Here is an 18,250-nt window from a genome sequence, read left to right on the forward strand (position 1 = left end):
TTGTTTGTTTGTTTTTTGTTTTTTTGTTTTTTTGGTTCTTTTTTTTTTTCGGAGCTGGGGACCGAACCCAGGGCCTTGCGCTTCCTAGGTAAGCGCTCTAAGCTGAGCTAAATCCCCAGCCCCTTGATTGTTTTTTGATTTGTCTGTTTAGATCTTTGTTTTTGTTATTGGTTTGGTTTGGTTTTGGTTTTACGAGAGAATGAACAGTTTGGGGTGGGGATGATCTGGGATGCATTGTGGAGGGGAAAGAATATGATTTCAAATATACCGTATGAAAAAAATTATTTTTTTTAAACTGCAGGGAGAAAAAGAAACAAAAGGGCCAGCTACAGTTGACGAGTGAGGCATCCAGTGCAGAGATGACAGACTGAAGCTTAGGGAATGTGAATCCCAGAAGCTTTTGCTTCTGGGCCCCATTGTGGTTTATAGTGGACAGGTCAGGTTATTTCATTTAACTGTGTCTCCAGGGTGTCTTTTCAAATAGCAGAGGTTGGAGAGCTAACAGCTATGCATTTTAGACTTCCTTACAACCTCGTGTCCCAGTTTACATTAATTCCCACTTGTGTGCAAGCACATGAAGTTTGTACAGGATTGTCCCCTAAGTCAAACTGCCACCATCTACATGAGTTCAGCTGGGCTTGCCTACAAAAGATCTCCACAACTGGGCTTGTTGAACTGTTGACATCCCTCACAGAAGGAGGGCTAGGGCGGCTCATGGTACCCTCATTGGAGTATCCAGCCATGCTTCCGGACTACGTGTGTCCAGTTCTGCCCTAATTGCATGTGGCCTAAGAGAGGGGCTAGAAGTGTATTGGGGGGGAGAACCAGGGAGGGGTCCCATTTGTGTAGCCCTGAAGAAGTCACTATCCATGCTGTGTGTAGACATTCTACTGTGGCTGCTTTAAGGTCATCCATGTCCCTGCCTGTAACCCCAGTGTTCTGTAAGTAAGCCTAGCATGTGTTGGTTTCCAGAGTTAACTTTGCTGGTATCGTACCTTGGTTTGCTGTTGGGCTTTTGGAGGAGGGGTAGACATTGTCCCCTCAGGAGGGCATTTTAGCAATAGATGGGCATAAGACAGGGCTGTCTTCATGCTCTTTGGGCTGTTTTCAGATAAGGGAGGCCATCATCCCATGTCTGAGCATCAGTTCTCTGGATGTTGAGAGGAAACATCTGGAACACAGCTGTAGGCTGAACTGCATCTGTAATGCCCATTTGCAGGTTTTGTGTGATCTGGGGATCAGTTATGGCTGTGACAGCAGAGACGGTCATGTGTTCTCTGAAGGTTGGTGTTATGAGAGGAGTCCTGAGGACCGACTCGCAAGTCTAGTCCCTGGACTTCCAATAGTTTTATAAATCACTAATTTCCCACATGTCTGTGTCTGTGGAAATAGCATGAGTAATTTGGGGTCCTGTACCAATACACTGCATATTACCACTTCTTTTAGTTCATATTGTAAGAGTTGCACCTCTGTGTATGTTATGTAATGGGTGACTTCACAGGCTGTTAGTCTGTGGCTGTCTCACACACACTAGGTGTTATAGTTAACACCCTCCATCATCGTAGCACAACCGATGGTCATCAGGGAAGAGGGAACTTCAAGTAAGGAATTGGCTCTGTTAGACTGGCTTGTAGTTCTTGTTCTTGTCACTATTTTGTCAGCTTGGCACAAGCTAGAGTTATCTGGCAGGAGAAACCTCGGTTGAGAAATACCTTTACCTCATTGTCTATAGACAGGTCTGCAGGGCATTTTCTTGAGTAATTGACGTGGCAGGGCCTAGTTCCCTGGGAGCAGTGCCACCTCTGAGCAGATGGTTCTGGGTGGTGCGAGAAAGAAAGCTGTATAAGCCCTGTAGCACAGGCCAGTAAGCATCATTCCTGTAGGACTCTGCAGCCCTATAGTGCAGGCCAATATATATCATTCCTCTAAGACTCTGCTTCTGTTCCTGCCTCTGGGTTCTTGAGTTTCTGCCTTGCTTCTCCTAAGGAAGCTATAAGGTGAAATAAACCCTTCCTCCCCAAGTTTTGGTTATAGTCTTCATTCCAGCAATAGAAATCTAAGACAACACGTCTATGGGACACTTGCTTGGTTGCTGATTGATGTAGGAGAGTTCAGTCCACTGTGGGCGGTGCCATCCCTAGGCAGGTGGGCCTAGGCTGTATTAGAAAGGTCGCTGAGCAAGCCAGAGAGTGCAAACCAATAAGCAGCTTTTCTCTGCTTTAGTTCCTTTCTGCAGGTTCCTTCCCTGACTTCCCTCAGTAATGGAATATGACCCGGGTGTCAGAAGATGAAGTAAACCCTTTCCTCCCCAAGTTGCTTTTTTATCATGGTGTTTATCACAGCAAGAGAGAGCAACCTGAAAGACTAGGTAAGTAATGTTTATAGAAATGGCAAAAATTGGGCCAATCATTCACAAATCCTGAGTGAGGCTCTGCTTTAGTGACAAAGGACTCTTGATTTTACCAGCAAGGCAGGTGGGCACAGGCTGTACAATGCGTTTAAGAAGGCAGGGTATTCAAGCACAGAACCAAGGCTCCCAAATGTTTGAGGAGTAGTTCTGTGTGATGTCAGAAGTGGCTCAAGGAAGGAGGGGAGGGAAGAGCATGATCTTTTCAGTTGTTCTTAAAAGTCTCTTCTGGGTTATATCCACTGGATCTTCATACTGACATCTGATACCTGTATTTCTATGTTGATCTTACAAATCAGCAAACTGAGGGTTCAAGGAGGCTGTGAAAGCCACACGGCTAAGTGTCTGCATGGGAGTTCACAGGATTTCAAAGTCCCTGTATTCCAATCTCTTGCCTTCCTTTCTGAAGCCCACGGCGGCAGGCTTTGTCGTTTCTGTTGAAGATGCAGGCTGAGCTCCACTACTGAGGAGAAGGTGATGAAGTGACTCCCACGGTGTCCTAGCCGCAGCAGGTCACCATCTTGCTGATCTGCCCGACTCACCCTGAGATTTCTGAGTCTGGCTAGAGTTTATAATTAGTGTGGCATTAATTATTGAACGTCCTTCTTCAGCTTTTTTTAAAAAAACATACTTGGCATCCTTAGTCCATAATGTCTCTTTAGAAGTGAGGTTCTGACATCTAGATATTTTAGAAATAAAAATAGCACAGCTAAAATGGATGCAGAATGCCAAGAAATTGCTGCACTTAGTTCCCATGGTAAAGTCAATTCCCCTCCAATTTCCGACCCTCAGAGGTCTGTGTGGAGCAAGAAAAGGATGACTGCAAGGGATGAAATTTAACGAGACTTTTCTTCTCTACTCAGCTCGCATCTTCACACAGAGTGCTGTGTCAGGCTGGGAGGGCAGCAGAGAGGGCCAGCGACAAGACACATTGCCTACGCTTACAATTTGATCACTTTTAGGATAAACCATCAATCCCATAGCTACTTTTCAGGGGAAGCAGGTTCATTCAATGAGTACTTTCTTTTTACGACTGTTTAAACATAAAGTATATGTAGAAGCCAGACAACACAATGTCATCTTCTTTTTTTATTTTTTTAAAGAGCTCGTCACGGTCTACTTGTGTTCAGGGAAGCTGGGTGTGTGCACTGCCCACAATGAAAGGAAAAATACTTAAGTTCCTGAAGTGAGGACTGAGGATGTGGGCAGACACAGTAACAGTGATAGTAGGTAACAAGGGGTATATTCTATACATGCAAAATCTCTACATATTTATTTCTGTGTATGAGTGTGTTTGAGAGAGAGAATGTATGTGTCTGTGTATGTGAGTATGTGAATGTGTGTGAGTGTGTATGTGCGAATATGTGTTTGTGTGTATTTGTATGTGTGAGTGTGTGTGAATGTGTGCATGAGTATGTATGAGTGTGTGTGTGTGTGTGTGTGTGTGTGTGTGTGTGTGTGTGTGAATGTGTGTGTGTAAACCAAAGGTTGATATCAGGTTTCTTACTTGATCACTCCCTGTTGTATTTTTTTGAACATCATCATTTCACTTAGACTGCCTGGTCAGCCCAACCCTCACCATCCTCCTGCATTTGCCTCCTGGAATTAAAAGCATCTGGCCATGCTCTTATGTGGGAACTGGGGCTATGAACTTAGGTCCTCATGTTTGCAGGGCAAGCACCTGGGCTTCTGATCTGTCTTTTGAGATCACATGGAACTTGACTGATCCCATCCTATAGTCCTGGGCTCTTCCTGGGAAGCAGGTGGCCAGCCTCAGTGGTTCAAATGTAGATAAGGTTAACTGGCTTCTTTCAGTTCCCTCAAGAGTAAAGTTTAGATCAGATGACCTCGGGTTTCTTCCAGCTCTGGGATGCCTAGGGCCTCAAGCAGCAGAAGATTAGAAATGTCTGAACCCAGTTACAGGAAAACCTAAGTTAGCGAGGCTGTAGAGGAGGCTCAGTACAGAGCAAGTACACTCCTGCGGGACCGGAGTTCAGTTCCTGGCACCCATGGGAGGTGGCTCACAACCCAGCTCGAGGGAGCCCAGTGACTTCCTTTGGCCTTTGTGGGAGCCGCACATGAGCTCACGCACAGATACATGCACACGTGCGCACACACGCACAATTTAAAAGGAAAAATCGAATCTCTTTTTAAAAGAAAAGTTAAGTTAAATCTGTGGTGGTCTCCCCAAATATGCACATTGTGTTTCTGAAGTATTGGCCAAGGGTGGTCAGTAAAGTACAACGAGACACTCAGAGAAGTACGCACATACGCTGCATTATAATTCTATCTTTGTCATTAATTTCTGCCATGACTCTTTTGTCCTGTCTAATTTATGAATTAAATTTTTAAATAGATTTGCATGTATAGAAAATCGTATAGAGGGAGAACACTGTAGTATGTAAATTCCTTAACTTTGGCCTTTTTCTGTCATTAGTATGGGACAGATGGGAATCGCCAGCTAAAATGGATTTCTGACATGCGCCTCTGAGCCAGGTAGTCTGTTCTCTTTTATAAGAAGGTTAGTATGTGAGGAATATGATAAGCAAGGGTTTTTTTTTTAATCTATAAATGCAGCAGGGAGAGATATTTTTATTTTCTTGAGTAGTTGAATTCTAAGGCCTAACAAAGCAATTTTTTTCAGTGAAGAAAATCAATGTATAGATCCTAGTGTCTTGCTCCTCTCTGGATATTTAGTGGCCTAAGCATAGGAAGCAACTTAAAACATAATAGCATGTGGGGGCTGGAACCAAGTCTCCATAGTCAAGAGCATGGTGAAGAGCTGCTCTTCCAAAAGACCCAGGTTCAATTCCCAGCACCCATATGATAGCGCACACCTGTCTGTAATTCCAGCTCAAGGGGATCCAACACCTTCACACTGACTGACGTATGTGCAGGTGAAACGTCATTGCATACATTAAGGAAAAAACAGGGCATGGTTGCAAATACCTTTAATTCCAACAGAGGCAGGGGGATGTCTAATGTTGAGGAGAGAGCCTGGTCTACCAAGCTACTTCCGGGGTAGCGAGGACTACACCGAGAAACCTTGTCTCACAAAACAGAACCGAACCAACAAAGCAAAACCCCTCCACATCCTATCTAAAACAGGGGAAACTAAAAAGGAATCCATGCTTAGGTAGAAGTAGTGAAACGAAAGACTTTTAGAATCTGCCATGCATCACTGTCTTTAGCAGCAGCTAGGAAACCAGAAGCCAATGGGACTGCATCTCCAAAGGCTGAGAGCCGTCTGGAAATGTGCCATTTCACAGAGTGCTTGCACAGCACGCACAAGGCCCTGGATCTGTCCCTCGCACAAAGCTGAGCATAGCGATGCCACCCTGTCATCCCAGTACTTCAGAGGCGGAGGCAGGGGAGCAGAAGTTCACTCTCTGGTCCATGGCGTGCCGGAGGCCGACCTAGGATGCATGACATCCTGTCTCAGACAATTGCTTAGGAAAAATAGCTGCCACCCTGGGATTTCACAGCCATCCAAATTATCTTTCAAAACAAAGGGGGAAATGTACGTATGAACAGGAAATGCATCTACTGTCAGTTACAGTGCACTGTATTAAGGAAGAGAATAATCCAACAGATGGTCTATGGAAAAAGGATTAAAATAATGTGGGTTTTTTGTGCGTTTGTTTGCTTGTTTTTTTGAGATGGTGTAGCTTTGCCTGTCTTAGAACTTGCTCTGTGGACCAGGCTGGTCTCGAACTCACTGAGATCCACCTGCCTCTGTCTCCCAAGCATTGGGACTAAAGGTGTGCCACCACCGCCCAGTGATGGGTTTTTGTTTGTTTGTTTGTTTGTTTTTTAATGAAGACTGTATGGATCTTGAAATAAATATTAGTTGTGTAAAATAGTTTTTATTTTATGGTATTACTAAGAAGCTAATATTTAAAATACTGTTCTGCATAGGAACATAGTTTATTGAGAATAAAAATATTTAAAGGTCCTTAGTTCTGGCAAACGTCAAGGAATTCAATATAGAGCCAGTTAAATGGTCATAGTAGCATTACAAGGAAAATTAATAAAATGTCTGTAAATTCAATCGATTAGAGATAAGTAGATAAAAATACAATGACCCCTCCAGAGATCAGGATCTGCAGAAAAAAAAAGTGAAAGTCCAAGACAAGTTGGGATGAAAAGGTAAAATGATCAGAGAAATGCAGAGGAGAGAACAAGATGTAAATGAACAAAGCATATATATATATATTTTGTCCAATTAGGTTTTCCAAATGGAGATATGTGCTATTTTGGCTTGGATATGGCCAGATTGAAAGTAAAAGAAGGGGGTTGGAGAGAGGTGGCTCAGCGGTTAAGAGCACTGACTGCTCTTCCAGAGGTCCTGAGTTCAATTCCCAGCAACCACATGTGGCTCACAGCCATCTGTAGTGAGATCTGGTGCCCTCTTCTGGCCTGCAGACTTGCATGCAGCCAAAACACTGCATACGTAAGAAAGAGGGGGGAGTAAAAGAGAAGAGAAAAGCTATTAAAAGTATTAACCAAGGTAATCTGGTGTGGCTACATCAATACCAGCATAATAGAGCACTATGAACCAAATGCGCCCTCTCAGACTCACCAGGAAGATACATGGTTCTAAAACTGTATGCTCCTAAGAAAGTAGCCTCAAAAGACCAAAAAACTGCCCCACCACTACCAATCAGTGATCTATGAGTCTAACAGATAATACAGTGAAGGGGTCCAGTCCTTGTCAAAAGCTATGGATTTGGGGCTGGTGACATGGCTTTGCAGGGTAGCAGAGGAAAACTCCCACAAGCTGTCCTCTAACCTCCTCTGTGGTAGGGCTGTGTGCAACCACATTACAGACAAGTACATAAACATATATAATCATTTAATGTTTTGCAAGCCCTGCTGATTTGCAAGTGCACCCTAGAAAATCACAGTTAAGCTGGCAGGCCTTGGTGTGTGCTGCCTTCCTCACACACCCTGAGCCATGCCCTGCCTGTAGCCCTCTAGGGGGTTGCAGTCCAGGGCTCAGGACTCTTACCATTTGCATACTCAGACCTTTTGTCCTCTTCTGAGGTCTTGGGAAGAGCTCTCTGTTATCCACCTGATCCAGTGTCCTCTGTGCTTACTCTGGCTCAGCTCTCCCTGACACCCAGCCCTTCTTCCTGTCCTCATCCCAATCCCAGGTGCTGCAGCCTGATTGGGGTTCTGTCCTTCCTTGGCAAGATGACACATCTTCACCTTGAAATAATGAGGGGCCACTTCGAGGGCAAATGGAACAGGAAGGTGAGTGTTCTCTCCCATTCAGCCCCTAGCTTGAGCCACAACAATTAGGATCAAAGACTTTAACAAACTCATGATTTGTTGCCATGGTTTTTTAAAAGAGGGTACATCTTCCCTCTTCTTGAGCTTCCTGTGGTCTGTGGATTGTATCTTGGGTATTCCAAACTTTTGGGCTAATATCCATTTATCAGTGAGTGCATGCCATGTGTGGTTTTTTGTGACTGGGTTACCTCACTCAAGATGATATTTTCTAGTTCCCTCCATTTGCCAATGAATTTCATGAAATTGTTTTTGATAGCCGAGTAGTAATCCATTGTGTAGATGTACCACATTTTCTGTATCCATTCCTCTGTTGAAGCGCATCTGTGTTCTTTCCAGCTTCTGGCTATTATAAATAAGGCTGCTATGAACATAGTGGAGCACGTGTCTTTGTTATATGTTGGGGCATCTTTTGGGTATATGCCCAGGAGAGGTATAGCTGGGTCCTCAGGTAGTACAATGTCCAATTTTCTGAGGAACCTCCAGACTGATTTCCAGAATGGTTGTACCAGTCTGTAATCCCACCAACAATGGAGGAGTGTTCCTCTTTCTCCAAATCCTTGCCAGCATCTGCTGTTACCTGAGTTTTTGATCTTAGCCATTCTGACTGGTGTGAGGTAGAATCTCGGGGTTGTTTTGACTTGCATTTCCCCGATGACTAAGGATGTTGAACATTTCTTTAGGTACTTCTCAGCCATTCGATATTCCTATGTTGAGAATTCTTTGTTTTGCTCTAAACCCCATTTTTAAATAGGTTTATTTGGTTCTCTATAGTCTACCTTCGTGAGTTCTTTGTATATTTAGATATTAGCCCTCTATCTGATATAGGATTGGTAAAGATCTTTTCCTAATCTGTTGGTTGCTGTTTTGTCCTAATGACAGTGTCCTTTGCCTTACATTTTTATGAGATCCCATTTGTCAATTCTTGATCTTAGAGCATAAGCCATTGGTGTCCTGTTCAGGAAATTTTCTCCAGTGCCCATGTGTTTGAGGCTCCTCCCCACTGTCTCTTCTATTAGTTTGAATATATCTGGGTTTGTTTTTTTTTTTTTTTTGTGGAGGTCCTTGATCCACTTGGACTTGAGCCTTGTGGATGCTTCAAACCTTCTTAAAAGGGGGAACAAAATACTCACAGGAGGAAATATGGAGACAAAGTGTAGAGCACAGACTGAAGGAAAGGCCATCCAGAGACTGCCCCACATGGGGATCCATCCCATATATAGTTACCAAATCCCCAGTCACTATTGGGGATGCCAAGAGTGCATGCTGACAGGAGCCTGATATAGCTGTCTCCTGAGAGACTGTGCCAGAGCCTGATAAATACAGAGACTGATGGTTTCAGTCAACCATTGAACTGAGAATGGGGTCCCCAATGGAGAAGTTAGAGAAAGGATCAAAGGATCTGAAGGGGTTATCAACCAACTAGACATCCCAGAGCTCCCAGGGACTAAACCACCATCCCAAGAGTATACGGAGAAGTATACAGGGAAGTATACAGGGAAGAGTATACCTATGGTTCCAGATGTATATGTGGCAGAGGATGGCCTTGTAGAGTATCAATGGGTGGAGAAGCCCTTGGTCCTGTGAAGGCTGGATGCCCCAGTATAGGGGAATGGCAGAGTTGGGAGGTGGGAGGGAATGGGTGGGTGGGTGGGGGAGTACCCTCATAGAAGCAGGGCAGTGGATGAAATAGGGGTTTGCAGAGGGGAAACCAGGAAAAGGGGGATAACATTCGAAATGTAAATAAAGAAAATATCCAATAAAAGAAAAGGAAAAAAAAGAGCAAGTGGGTATTACACATCTTTTTAAAGCTACATTTGTGTGTGTGTGTGTGTGTGTGTGTGTGTGTGAGAGAGAGAGAGAGAGAGAGAGAGAGAGAGAGAGAGAGAGAGAGAGAGAGAGAACGAACACATGTGGGCATACTGACCACAATTAAGAATATTAGTCTGAGCCAGATGGCGATGGTGCACACCTTTAACCCCAGCACCCAGGAGACAGAGGCAGGAGGAGTTCTGTGTTTAAGGCCAGCCTGGTCTACACAGCCAGGACAGCAGAGACTACACAGAAAAACCCTGTCTCCAAACAAAACAAAACTAAAACCTTAATCTGAAGACTGGAGAGATGTAGAGTGAAGGGTGAGGCCCTGAGTTCTAGTCTCTGGCGTGCACGGGAAAACCCGGACACACGGCCAACAGTAGAAGGTCGGGGAGTGAGTAAACGTGCTCGCTGTGTAACCTGAGGATGTGAGTTCAACCTGGACCCATGTAAAGGCAGGAAGAGAGATCTAACTCTACCAAGTTGCCATTGCCTCTCGCTTTGGCATCCATGTGGTGGGTAAACTGAGGCAGGCAGCTGTTGGGGGTCAGTGCTTAGAGCCGCTGACCGGGTGGATGTGGATACCTACAGGGGCTGCTGCCAAAGGCAGTCAGTCAGCCATGAGAGAAGCTGCTCAGCTGATATTTTTCCCTGAGAGAACAAAGCTCAGTTTACTGGGCCAGCACTCTCTGTGGCCAGGAGAAAACTATGAACTCTTTTAACTCCTTGGGCCCAGCAAGCAAGAGAAGGAGACAGAAAATTCACACACACACACACACACACACACACACACACACACACACACGCACACGCACGCACACTCACACACATACACGCACGCACATACACTCACACACACACACACACTCACTCCTGAAGCATATACAAACATGCACACATACAATAATACTTTCAAAGCCAGGTCAAGGGTCCATAATTACAGTACTGGGAAAATAAAAGACAGGGGTTTCTGGCTACCTAGTCTAGCCCATTGGTGAGGTCTAGGTTCAGTGAGAGATCCTTTCCCAAAGAATAAAATGAGGGACCTGAGATGGCAGGGTGTCCGATCCGATATACATGACACCCTGGGTTTCATTTCACTCCTTAAATCGAGCATGGCAGCACCCACCTGTGCTTTCAGCAATCAGACATAGAGGCGGGGCTATCAGAGACTCACAGGGCCATCCTCAGCTACTTAGTGTCCTTGAGAATAGCCTGGAATGCACAAGACTGCCTCAAGGGGTGGAAACGCACAGGGTGAGAACCAGTGGAGTACGTGTTCAATAACGTGCGACTGTGTATGATTCTCATGTGCACGTGAGCATTCACCAGTATCAATTAGGAGCTGGCCAGAAAGCATGATCCACCCATTACTGATCTGAGGGAATTGGTACCATGCAGACGACATCTTCTAACTGCATTGCAGCTAATCTAAATGTCAATAGTGTGATAGATTGTAGAGAGTGGCGTGGCGAAACAAAGATGGCGCCGACATCCAGCCTTGTCTGGATATAAACGACTTACTGCGCATGTGCAAGCTTGTCCCCTTGCTAGGGCTCCCTCTAGTGGTGAACAGCGGTACTGCACATGTGCGGTTTATGCACCAGGTGTCAGTTGACCGTTAATATGCTAATGAGGTGATTCATTCTCCGCCAATCCCTGGAGGACAAGTAGTGGGGTGATCCAAGCCCCACCAATCCCTGAGAGATAATTAGCATACTGTTGTCTATATAAGCCGAGCGATTTTGCTACTCGGAGTCCCTGTTCAAGAGAGCTGTAACACTAAGAAGAGCTGTAACACTGAGAAGAGCTGTAACACTGAGAAGAGCTGTAACACTGAGAAGAGCTGTAACACTGAGAAGAGCTGTAACACTGAGAAGAGCTGTAACACTGAGAAGAGCTGTAACACTGAGAAGAGCTGTAACACTAAGAAGAGCTGTAACACAGTAAAGGCTTGCTCGCAGAAGAATCCTGTTGCCGCGCGTCATTCTTGCTGGCGGGACATTGGGCGCGCGACAATAGATGAGGTTCATAAAGTTAGCTTTGAAAAGTGAAATACATACTTTAGTAATGATGGGTCAAAGAAAGGCCATAATTGACATTTTTGAGGGGTGCTTGGGAGTGAGTCCCAGGCCTTGTGTATGCCACTGAGCTGCACTCCCAACCCCTATAGTTGAAGTGTGTGAACTTTAAAACATATTTTTTTTTGGTTCTTTTTTTCGGAGCTGGGGACCGAACCCAGGGCCTTGCGCTTCTTAGGCAAGCGCTCTACCACTGAGCTAAATCCCCAACCCCTTAAAACATATTTTACCATCGTCTTACACATTGAGGACTGTTCACCAATGGTTGTCCACCAGTTGGAGATCAATAGAGGAAAGTGTGTGTGTGTGTGTGTGTGTGTGTGAGAGAGAGAGAGAGAGAGGAGAGAGAGAGGAGAGAGAGAGAGAGAGAGAGAGAGAGAGAGAGAGAGAGAGAGACTCCAGTAGCTGAGGCTCATTTCAAACTCATTTTGTAGCCAAGATGGCCTCTTGAACTAATTAATGATCCTCCTGCCTTAGCCTCTCAAATGCTGGGATTATAGGTATGTGCACTATGCCAAATATCATGAAAATTGTATACTAATAAGTGAAAAATGTAGAGAAAATTTTCAAATAGATAAAACCAACACTTGCACTAGAAGAGCTAATTAAATGGTCATTAAATGTGTGAGTGAAGAGAAGTTGTTTAGGTGTTCTCAAGTCTCTCAAGCATTCGTGTGGGGCTTTCCATTCTCACACAAGGCAGGGATATGGGTGGCATCAGGAAATGACTGCCTAAGAATCTCCCCAAATTTACCTCTCCACAAAAGCAATTTGATTGCTGGTTTCCTGGAAGTGGAAGATCTCATTTCTCTTTATTTCAACTGACAGAGCACCCGGGGCTTAAGTCTTCTCTCACGGGTGTAGGAGAGGGCGTTCATAAAAATTCAAATGAACTAATATTACTGGCTGCGTGGCTGGAGGTGTGCTCAGTGGTTCAGCCCATGACTAGCATGTGTGAGGCCATTGGTTCAATCCCTAGAACTAAGAATGAGAAGAAATAAACTTGTGACTGGCTGATACTGGGGGCAACAGTTGGAGCAAATAACAAACTAACCAAAAGGATGGCTAAAGTTGGGAGGGCCTGGTGGCATACACCTGCCCCGCCAGCACTGTGAGGTGGAGTCACATGATGAAGGTGTAGCCATACTGGGCTCTTATTTACTTTTCTGTCACTGTGATAAAACATACTCACCAAAAATGACTTATGGGAGAAGCATGGCTCTAATCAGCCACCATAGAGGCAGGAGTAGGAGGCTGAGTTCATGAACCCTCAACCACAAGCATGAAGCACAGAGCATTAACTCCGTGTGGCATGAGACTTTGACTCTCAAAGGCTGACCCCAGGGATGCACTTCCTCCAGCAAGGCTACTCCATCTAGGCCTCCTGAAACAGCACCAATAAGGGACCCAGTGTTCTAATGTCTATAGGGGACCAAGTGTTCAAATGTCTATAAGGGACCCAGTGTTCAAATGTCTATAGGGGACCAAGTGTTCTAATGTCTATAGGGGACCAAGTGTTCAAATGTCTATAAGGGACCAAGTGTTCAAATGTCTATAAGGGACCCAGTGTTCAAATGTCTATAGGGGACCAAGTCTTCAAATGTCTATAAGGGACCAAGTGTTCAAATGTCTATAGGGGACCAAGTGTTCAAATGTCTATAAGGGACCCAGTGTTCAAATGTCTATAGGGGACCAAGTCTTCAAATGTCTATAAGGGACCCAGTGTTCAAATGTCTATAAGGGACCAAGTGTTCAAATGTCTATAGGGGACCAAGTGTTCAAATGTCTATAAGGGACCAAGTGTTCAAATGTCTATAAGGGACCAAGTGTTCAAATGTCTAAAGGGGACCAAGTGTTCAAATGTCTATAAGGGACCAAGTGTTCAAATGTCTATAAGGGACCAAGTGTTCAAATGTCTATAAGGGACCAAGTGTTCAAATGTCTATAGGGGACCAAGTGTTCAAATGTCTATAAGGGACCCAGTGTTCAAATGTCTATAGGGGACCAAGTGTTCAAATGTCTATAAGGGACCAAGTGTTCAAATGTCTATAAGGGACCAAGTGTTCAAATGTCTATAAGGGACCAAGTGTTCAAATGTCTATAAGGGACCAAGTGTTCAAATGTCTATAAGGGACCAAGTGTTCAAATGTCTATAAGGGACCAAGTGTTCAAATGTCTATAAGGGACCAAGTGTTCAAATGTCTATAAGGGACCAAGTGTTCAAATGTCTAAAGGGGACCAAGTGTTCAAATGTCTAAAGGGGACCAAGTGTTCAAATGTCTAAAGGGGACCAAGTGTTCAAATGTCTAAAGGGGACCAAGTGTTCAAATGTCTAAAGGGGACCAAGTGTTCAAATGTCTATAAGGAACCCAGTGTTCAAATGTCTATAAGGGATCAAGTGTTCAAATGTCTATAAGGGACCAAGTGTTCAAATGTCTATAGGGGACCAAGTGTTCAAATGTCTATAGGGGACCAAGTGTTCAAATGTCTATAGGGGACCAAGTGTTCAAATGTCTAAAGGGGACCAAGTGTTCAAATGCCTGAGACTGTGGGAAGCATTTCTCATTCAAACCACCACAGTGGGCTTCATAGAGAGTTTGTCTCAAGGGAAGAAAGAAAACTGTGAATAAACCTCTAAAGGGAGAGAAGAGTGGTAGAAAAATGGAGCAATGAGGTATCCAAAGGGGCGTTCAAATGGTCTCAGTGTATTGATGTGGATCTACGAAGCCATGTGCACATGTGTAACTGCACACATGCTCAGGAAAGTAGAAAACATCTCTAAGCTTTCAACTCTAGCTGATCTCGAGCTTCTATGTAAGTAGGAAGTCAGGACAGATTATTTTTATTGATATAGACTTTTAATCCCAGCACTTGAAAACCTGAGGCAGGAGGACTTCAAGATTTTGAACAGTTTAAGCTATGTATGGAGACCAAGGCTGGGGGAACAAGTGTTTCTACTAGACCTCAAAATATACTTAAAGACGACTAGGAGATTGATTGGTTCTTGGCAACTCAGAAAATCTTCATCCAAGTAGTTGTTGGTCACTAAGCTGCTCAAGTGAGGACTTCAGAGTCATCGACAAAGAAAGTAGTGAAGTAGCCCAGAAAAGTCACTAAGCAAATGTCTGCTAACCCTGGAGGGCAGAGAGCATAACTGTCACTGCCCCACACTGCATGAGGCCATGTTTCAACCCCCAGAGCTGTTTGCTCCACTTCCTAATTTCTGTCCCCTTACTCTCATGCATGCTTGCCCACTTTAGAAAGGTGCCCTTCCAGTCTTCAACAGCTTTTAAAATGCCTGATTTTGAAGTCTTTGTCTAGTAACTCCATCACCTAGACTCCCCCTCAGTTAGTTTCTGAAGACTTTTTTCTCCCTCTCCCACTGTATAAGTGGCATATTGTCCTGTCTCTTTATCTCTGTCTCGCTTTCTCTCTGTCTTCCTGTCTCTTTCTCTCGGTCTTTCTGTCTCTTTCTCTCTGTCTTGCTGTCTCTCTGTCTGTCTCTGTCTCTGTCTCTGAAAGGTTGACGTTTGCTCTCTTCTTGTCTGTTAGTTATCATGAATAGCCCCTCTGTTCACACCGATGTGTAAGTTTTGGGTTGACACTTGCTTACATGCCTCTTGGTTGTGTCCGTGCTCCCTGGGCATTGAATTGCTGTATCATATGAAGACTCTCTGTTTCCTACAACACACTAACAAACTGTTTCCCAAAGACCACACCATTTCACATACATGAGCAGGGTGCGGGATCTCTCTTTTCTATTAATCCTTAGAGGTGTGAAGTCCTATATTGTCATAGTTTTGATGTGTATTTCTGTCCCAGCTAATGCTGTCAAGGATTGGTTGCCATATTTGTTGGCCACTTGTAAGCCTTGTTAGGGTCTTCTGTTTGCTGTCACCCTTGGGTGGCATCCTTTGGTGCAGCCACTCCTTATTTCAAGAATGTCCCTTTTGCCCTTCTCTTGCTGAACGGTGGAACCTCTTCTGTTACGTCTTCATATGTGGCCCTTGACCTCATGCAGCTCATGGTTTTAAATACCACATTTATCTTATGGTTTTCATCACTCTGAAGAGACACCATGACCATAACAACTCTTATAAAGGACACCGTTTGATTGAGGCTGGCTTACAGTTTCTGAAGTTCAGTATATATTCATCCTAGCGAGAAGATAGCAGTGTGCAGGCAGACGTGCTGCTGGAGGAGTCGAGTTCTACGTCTTGATCAGCAGGCAGGAGGCTGGACTCTATATTGAGTGGAGCTTGGGCATAGAAGACCTCAAAGCCCACCCTCACAGTGACACAGTTCCTCTAACAGGCCACACCTCCTAACAATGCCATTTCCTATGGACAAGCATTTACATACATGAGTCTATGGAGGAGGCTGTATCTATTCAAACCACCACAACATTCATGCTGAATGTTCACGAATGTCCTAAAATCTGTATCTCCAGATGGATCCCACAGCATACACCCTGTTCTAGCATCCACCTCCTATTCCTCATTGCCATTTTGAAATTTAATGGTTGTCCTCTAGACTGACTTTCTCGGCTCCTCCTCTAAAGCTGCCCTTTCCCCCTTCTTTCCCTTCTCAGAAAATGTCAGCCTTGCCAGACCTCAGTTTGGCAGGCCAAAAGCTGTCCCATCATTCTGAGAGCCTCTCTCTCTCTCTCTCTCTCTCTCTCTCTCTCTCTCTCTCTCTCTCTCACACACACACACACACACACACACACCACACACACACACACACACACACACACACACACACACACACCTCTGGCTCAGTAAATCCTGGTACTTCTACTTTTAGAGTATGTCTAGAATTTCTACCTCTGAGACATCATGAGGTAGCCATTAAAAATACGATGGACACTGTGCATGCACATGCATGCATATACCCTGTGCTTGGCATGCTGAGGCCAGAGGAGGATGTCTTCCTGTGTTGCGGTCAGTCCATCTTGCTGCCTTCGGGCAGGTTCTTTCATTGAACCTGAAGTTTATCATTTCGGCAAGGCTGGCTGGCCAGGGGCTTCTAGGACCTGCCTGTTATTGCCCTACTCCCAATGCTGGGGTCACGGGAACATGAAATGTCTTAGTTAGGGTCACTATTGCTGTGATGAGACACCATGACAAAGGTGGTTTAGGAGGAAAGGGTTTATTCAGCTTACACTTCCACAGCACTGTTCATCATTGACAGGAGTCAGGACAGGAACTCAAACAGGAGAGGAACCTGGAGGCAGGAGCTGATGCAGAGGCCATGGAAAAGTGTTCCTTACTGGTTTGCTTAGCTTGCTTGCTAATAGAACCGAGGACCACCAGCCCAGGAGTGGACCCACCCGTAACAAGTTGGAACCTTCCACATCAGTCACTAATTAAGAACATGCCCTACACAGTTGTGTATAGCACATTATGTGAAGGCATTTTCTCAGTTGAGGCTCCCTGCTCTCTGATGACTCTAGCTGGTGTCAAGTTGACATAAAACTACCCAGCGCATGCAGCCAACCATGCCTGACTTTTTACCTGGATGGAAGGGATTGGAACTCAACTCCACAGGCTTGCACAGCAAACACTCTTCCCCACTGAACCATTTCCAGAGACCCACATACACGTTTTTATGATAAACTAGGTTTCCTGTATATAATGTGATTCTAACGATATAACATATGGCTGATAAAGGTGATGCCCTAATTAAACCACGGTGATATTTGCATATTGTCCCATAATGCAGTAATGTCCCATTATAAATATTATGTTACACAGAACCATTTCAAGTAGCCCTTCACCAAAATAGGGCAGGAGAAAGAAATCAACCTGTTTCTGGAGGCTTGTTTGTGGCACATTTTGTGTAATTGTTTTGTATATTTTGTGAATTCTGTCCTTTTGAAAAAGAGATTGGTTTAGCAGTTAGAATTGTTATTCTGCTCTTGCAAAGGACCTGAGTTCAGTTTCAGCATCCACACTGAGCAACTCACAAAGTCTTGTAACTAGTTCCAGGGGATCAGTGTCTTTTGGATTCCTTGGTCACTGGAATACAGATGTGCATGTTCCCACTGGGGTGGTTTGGATGAGCCTGCTTCCCATAGACTCATATTGTTAAATTCGTGGTTCCTAGTTAGTACAACTGTTTGAGGAAGGATTAGAAGGTGTGGCCTTCTTAGAGGAAGTATGTCACAAAAAACCCACAGTAAAACTAGTCTGTCTCTCTGTCTCTCTAAGACTCTGTCTCTGTCTCTCTGTCTCTCTCTCTGTCTCTCTCTGTCTCTCTGTCTCTGTCTCTGTCTCTGTCTCTCTCTCTCTCTCTCTCTCTCTCTCTCTCTCTCCCTCTCTCTGTCTTCAACTTGTAGATTAAGATGTAAGCTTTAGTTACTGCCCCAATGCGATGCCTTTGTGTCTACTGCCCCCACCATGGTCACGGATTCATCGTCTGAAACTATAAGCAAACCCCGATTAAATGCTTTCCTTTGTGAGTTACCTTGGCCATGGTGCCTCTTCACAGCAATAAAAGAGTAATTAGGACACAGACAGATGCACATATATACACATAACTTTAAAAGGAGCAAATCTTTTTGAAAAGGTATAACTGATAAATAGTAAGTGCTTAGTGAACACTTGACATTTGGCAAAGTTTTGAGAGCTGTTAGGTGTATGAGCCCATCATC

The 18,250-nt window shown here is 44.5% G+C and overlaps 1 protein-coding gene across 7 annotated transcripts in view; it reads left to right on the forward strand.

Annotated features, from left to right (window-relative positions):
• The window catches only part of Apbb2 (amyloid beta precursor protein binding family B member 2), a 382,955-nt gene that overhangs the window by 20,338 nt on the left and 344,367 nt on the right, over window positions 1–18,250 (forward strand). For 4 of the 7 annotated variants that reach the window (XR_015636597.1, XR_015636595.1, XM_087583035.1 and 1 more), the window contains exons 2-3: window positions 2,224–2,368; window positions 7,564–7,663. The gene's annotated coding sequence lies outside the window, so the exon portion shown is untranslated. Of the gene's footprint in view, window positions 1–2,223; window positions 2,369–3,510; window positions 3,638–7,563; window positions 7,664–18,250 lie in introns of all 7 variants that reach the window. The other 3 variants (XM_087583036.1, XM_087583033.1, XM_087583042.1) reach the window with 2 other exon arrangements.

Source organism: Rattus norvegicus, chromosome 14 (assembly GCF_021556685.1).
Source record: "Rattus norvegicus strain SHRSP/BbbUtx chromosome 14, alternate assembly SHRSP_T2T, whole genome shotgun sequence".
Classification (NCBI taxonomy): domain Eukaryota; kingdom Metazoa; phylum Chordata; class Mammalia; order Rodentia; family Muridae; genus Rattus; species Rattus norvegicus.